At 36.3% G+C, this 6,162-nt stretch overlaps 1 long non-coding RNA gene across 1 annotated transcript; it reads right to left on the bottom strand.

Annotated features, from left to right (window-relative positions):
* On the bottom strand, positions 1–3,460 carry LOC136833870 (uncharacterized). The gene is made up of 4 exons (XR_010851603.1): positions 3,326–3,460; positions 2,559–2,696; positions 796–1,207; positions 1–241 (listed from the first exon to the last, which is right to left on the bottom strand). It is a non-coding gene; the product is annotated as an uncharacterized lncRNA (long non-coding RNA).
* Positions 3,461–6,162: the final 2,702 nt, after the last annotated feature.

The raw sequence follows: 6,162 nt of genomic DNA on the forward strand, positions 1-6,162 counted from the left end.
CAATGCTTGCTTTTTATTTGCAGAATGATTTACAGCTTAATATTTCACAAGAGTTTAAAATTTATGATTATGAAAAGAGTGTTTTTAATCAAATTATGATTCTTAATGACTCAATCTTCCTCATCTTAGAGTAGCCTTGGACCACTAGTAGGGGACAACGTCCGTTTTCTTTCCTCTGGTTGCAAAGGTTAATCTTTTACCGATGGAGCTGAAGCTGCTCCTGGAGATTCTTGGACGTTTCCTGAAAAAGATAAGACCATAGGCTTCAAAAACATGACTTCTGGAACAAGAAAAATTTAGGTATTTTTCTTAAAAATACGCAGCATCTATCACCATGTTACTTTGATTAACCTCTTGGGAGGATTTTCATATTGTGAGCAGGCGATATTTACCTATCAAGTCTGATCGAAATCAGTCAAAAAGGGGGGTGAAAAAAAAAAGACTAAAAAGAACAGTAATAACAACAAAAGCAATTACATACGTCATGCACAAATGGTAACGATCGAAGAGGGGATCCTAAATGCATAGCAGTGAGAAGAAATGGTCTCATGATAAGATGAATAAACTAGTGTTATGAAATGTCGAGGCCTAACAGAACAAGGAAAAGGAGGAGGGATGGGTGAGGAGTGGGAGTTAAACCTGGGGGAAGTGTTAAGATGCAGAGTATGAAAAATAGAAGCCTATGCAGTCACTGGTGAACAGCTTAGAGTATTTAGTGGTGTGGCTAAACAGTCTCTTTTAAATCACAGAGGTCCCTCTCATAACAAACATCAAGAAAATCAGAAATTTTCTTACCATTACTGCTACTGTTGCCAAGGGCCTTGAGCAGGACTTCCTACTGCGTCGTCAGCAGGAGCAAGGGCTTGAACGGGACTTCCTCCTGTAAGGCTACCAAAGACACGGGCCCAAGCGGCACGTCTGTCTCTTTTGTTGCCAGAAGCAGAGGCTTGAGCAAATGTTCCTACTTCGTGGCCAAAACCCCGACCATAACCATAAGCGTGACCAATACCCTGACTTTTAGCCTTTCCATTACCCTGACCCTGACCGTTACCTTGACCATGACCGTGAGGGGGGCATTGAGGATTCACACAACATTTACAGACACCAAAGTAGCATAAGTCCAAGACATCTCCTTCGCACACGTAGGGACCGTCTGTTCGGAAGCAGTAGCCCCCAGCAGCTGTGCAGTCGTACGTCGTAGGGCAACCTTTGGTCGTTGAAGGAAGACAAGTGTTTGTCAGTGTTGTTGTTTCAAAGTTGTCACGTGAATTATTAACTTCATGCTCTTACATTACAGAATGAAGATATATATATATATATATATATATATATATATATATATATATATATATATATATATATATATATATATATATATTACAGTACAAATTACTGATGATCGGTTCATAACTTGATCTGGAACAACAGATTACAAGCAGTTACCCAACAACACACATTTTATATATATATATATATATATATATATATATATATATATATATATATATATATATATATATATATATATATATATATATATATATATATATATATATATATATTTATATATATATGATTATAATTATTTTAGAACGTGACTCGTTCATCAAACATTACCACAGGTGAAAAATAAGACACGGGGTGTAGGTTCTGACCGGTTTCGACTTTATTTCCAAGCCACTGGCGTCATTGGCTTGGAAATAAAGTCGAAACTGGTCACACTACCCCCTGATATATATATATATATATATATATATATATATATATATATATATATATATATATATATATATATATATATATATATATATATATATATATATATCACACCGTTAACAGAATCCACAGACCTGTCTTTTCAGGGGAGGAAAGTTTAAAGAGTCAGATTAAACAGTCAAAATCTATGGCACAGGAATTAGCTGCTATGCAGGCGGCTTGCCGCTCTTTAAAGATGCGAGATTCCTAAGGACTTGAGGACGAGCAGAAATACTGGCGAGGCACAGATTGCTGAGGATTTGGGAAGGAGGAAAACGCTAAATCGAAAAGAGTGAGTTGAATAAGAGGGGCCCATTTTGCTAGGGGGCCACATGATACTTCCGCTTGGAATGGGTGGCTCGAAAGAGGTGATACACACCACTTCCTATACTAACTCAACACAAAAGGCAGGGTTACTATCCGCCCCCCAACTTCCTAGACTTTATTGAAGGTGGAAATACAAGACGCACACTCGCTTGTGTAATAGTACTAGAAACAAACTTCCAGCTCACTTTGGGAACGAACTCAGGATTCTCAAATGAAAGGCAAGGGAACTGCCGACTGACTCGCAGGAAGAAGCCTTGAAAGAAGTTGAAATCTAAGTACTTCTGTACCTGGGCCATTACTCGAACAGGTTACCATCTGCACACCGGAGAGTTTTACCCAACTTCCCGATCCACTCCTTCCATTTGAGTCCCGGGTTCGATCCCGATGCGAGTTAGAAATTTGCACTGCGAGTAGTCAATGGATAATTCTCCGCAACAAATTTTTACATCAAAGATTCCGACTGAAGATTTACTCACTATACAAGCAACAGGTACAGTCGGTTCCAAGGCAGTAATAGGGGTAGAGAACGCCTGGGCACTTGCTCGAGTCGTCAAGATGGATGCATACCCCGGCCAAATCCGCACAATACTGTAACGCGGCACAAGTACCATTATCTGGAAAGATGACGAGATATTACATGATATACATATACAGGTATATATATACAGTATATGCATGTACGTGTATATATATATATATATGTGTATATATATATATGTATATATATATGCATATATGTAAATATATATATATATATATATATATATATATATATATATATGCATTATTTAAATATATATATGCATTATTTAAATATATATATATATATATATATATATATATATATATATATATATATATATATATATATATAAATATGAATAACACATGCATATACATAATAAATATATATATGCATATATATAATAAATACATTTGTCAGTTTTGAGAAAATGATTTCAGCTTTTATAAGCACAAGGGAGAGAGCTTGTGCATTACATGCAGTATTTTAGTCTGCTTCAAACATCCATTTACAATTGTACCAAAAACGGTGAGAGAGAAGAAACATAGCTGAAACTCTCCAGTTAAGGGAAAATCTTTGTTGTCCTGATGCAACTTTTGTTGCATGAAGGCTTAGAGGGCATATTTCTGGATCGCCGACTTTATCAGTGATTCTTCAGCTAGAAAGACCAACTTTCGAACAGGTATTGACTTGAAGCATTGGTTAAGGAAAGGCACTCACCAGGAATACAGCAGGTGCACCCTGAGCCGCAAGCGTCATAGCTAATTCCGCTGCAGCTACCGGTGGCCACGCAACTACCTCCCAAACTGTCACACTCGCTAGTTGCTGAACATCCTGAAAATGATATTATGTAACAGTAGCAGTTCTCCTTTAACTGTTTCATTACATTGAGTGAAATATTGAGAGTATGAGCACGTAAATTTATATTCATATATGTATGTATGTATATATATATATATATATATATATATATATATATATATATATATATATACACACATATATATAGATATACTGAAAATAGATATATGTATATGTATATACATATATAATGTATATATATGTATATATATATCAGAAGGCACTCTAAAAATAAACCACCCTCATTAGGAAAAGAATGTTACTCTTCCATTACTGTGATCATTCTCACCCTGCCTTATTTCAAGCACTATGAGAATTTATGGATTCACTTTTCCAATACCATATAACTAAATGAGTGTCTATTTTAAGAGAAGGTTTCTTGTGGGCGAAGAGAGGCACGCCAGAAAAAGACCGAGAAGTTAGCATGGTGGCTCGACTTACAGTTTTGTCTCGGATGTCCTTAGAGACTACAGGTTTACATACCTTGACCCTGCAATAATAAAAAATAAAAATTAGCCTCACATGGTATTCAAACAGTTACTGCCTCAAACTAAATGGACAGAATAATAATCCTGTAAATGTATACAATATGTGACGCAAATATATTCTCAGTATTTTTCATCCATGAAACTAAAGAAAATGATATTCGACAAATCTACACGAAGGCTACCGGCTGTCTTTTAAAAAAAAAAGAATATCTTAGAAGAGAGAGAGAGAGAGAGAGAGAGAGAGAGAGACTGAACCCAAGCCTAAATATTTATTTGACTGTGTTTAGAGTCAGGTTTTTATTTGTCTCCTTTTGTTCAGTATTAACTATTCACTTACTTTAGACAGTTACTTAATTACTTTAGCCCGTTACACAGTTACTTTAGACAGCTATCCAATTACTTTTGTGAACTTGATATCATTTTCGGTTGTTTGATTTGAAATTACAAAATGGACTTTAAACAGAATGTCAAGAATTTTAAAATCCTCCACTGTCAAGCTTTCAACAATGTCTTACTTCTGAACATTATCAGGACAACTGAGACAGCATTATGAGTTAAACACAAGTCACAGAGGGCACAGCTTTGACGTTTTTGCAGCGAGTTAGTGAAAAATGTCACTAAGTTATCAATTTTACCAAGATTTTCAAAAGTTGACTTTGAGATGAGATAGAAAGTTTCTTGGACCCTGAGAATTTTTCTCAAATTTTTTTTCTTTCTGTTCTGATATTTTGACAACAATTGAGTTCAAAATGTTTAGGAGTAAAGGCATTGTTGGAAGCTTGATATTGGCGGATTTTCATGTTCTTAACATTCTATTTCAAGTTCATTTTGTACTGTCAAACCAAACACCCAAAAATTAGATCAAGTTTACAAAAGTAATTGAATAACTGGCTAAAGTAACTGTGTAACTGGCTAAAATAACTGAGTAGCTGTAAAGTAAGTGAATAGTTAGTAACTGTCTAAAGTAAGTGAATAGTTAGTATTGAACAGAAGGAAATAAATAAAAACCTGATACTAAACACAATCAAATAATTATGTAGGTATGGGCTCTCTCTCTCTCTCTCTCTCTCTCTCTCTCTCTCTCTCTCTCTCTCTCTCTCTCTAAGTCGAAACCTTCAAAGTATTAATTCTAAGCTCAATAGTCTTTCACAAACGCTTCATTTTTTTACCCATTTGAAAACAAACGTAAACATCTTTTAAATTTACACAGTTCAAAATCAACTCTTATTCGATTTTCCTGCCTACAGAACTGGACGGTATATGAGAAGAAGAGTTCTTTACTAAAAGTGACGGACAGACAGACAGACAGACAAAATAAAAAATAAGAAAAATACTACCTGACAGACGCAGGCAGAAGCTAGCAGGGTCGCGAAGACCACCCAAACGCTCGAAACCTCCATCGTTGGAGCGACGACGACGAAGAAGAGGAAGAAGAAGAAGATGAAGAAGAAGAAGAACGGCTTGACTGATCCGGCTGGACTCAGAGGGGGAGCTTCGGTTCTTCTTCGGTTCTTCGGAGAAGGCGAGGAATCACTCTCGACTGACGACGGTATGCCCTGTGCTGCGGTTTTTGTAGCCCTTCCGCACTGCAAGGGTTGACCTTCAGAGCGCTGACACAATTGTGACCGTGGGGAAGTCACGTGGGGCGGCCGCTGAGCATTTTCGCTGGCGTGAGTGAGGGGTTGGCGGGGGGGAACTTTCTGTGGGGTTGATAATCATAATTGCATTGTTTTGCACGTGTACATTGGCCTTGGAACGATCGACAAATGGTCCTGTTCTAGACTGTCTTTGTTCCTCGTGATGAAGCGGTTATAGCAAATAAAATTACAAGATTATTTCGTGGCAACTTTAAAATCTGTTCTGTCTGAATTTCATACTGTTGAGCTGAAGGCATATGAGTTGTTTTATGCTCATTATCAAATAACGTAAAAAAAATAAAACCTGAGCAGCTCTTAATGAACGCAAATGTGACCCCTTAAAGTTAAAAAAAAAAATTAAAATGCTTTTATGAGTTTTTAGAATACCCCAACATAATTTATTAATGCGCTCAAAATGTAAGCAACTTCCGCAAGAATAAATAGAACACATAATCTTATCTAACTTTTTGAAAATGTGTAGATCAAGGAATTAACAGAGGGAAAACACAAGAACGGTACTGAATCAGTCTAAGTCGATGTCAATAAAACCTTTGAAAAATATTTCACTCCA

Source organism: Macrobrachium rosenbergii, chromosome 52 (assembly GCF_040412425.1).
Source record: "Macrobrachium rosenbergii isolate ZJJX-2024 chromosome 52, ASM4041242v1, whole genome shotgun sequence".
In the NCBI taxonomy this organism is placed as follows: domain Eukaryota; kingdom Metazoa; phylum Arthropoda; class Malacostraca; order Decapoda; family Palaemonidae; genus Macrobrachium; species Macrobrachium rosenbergii.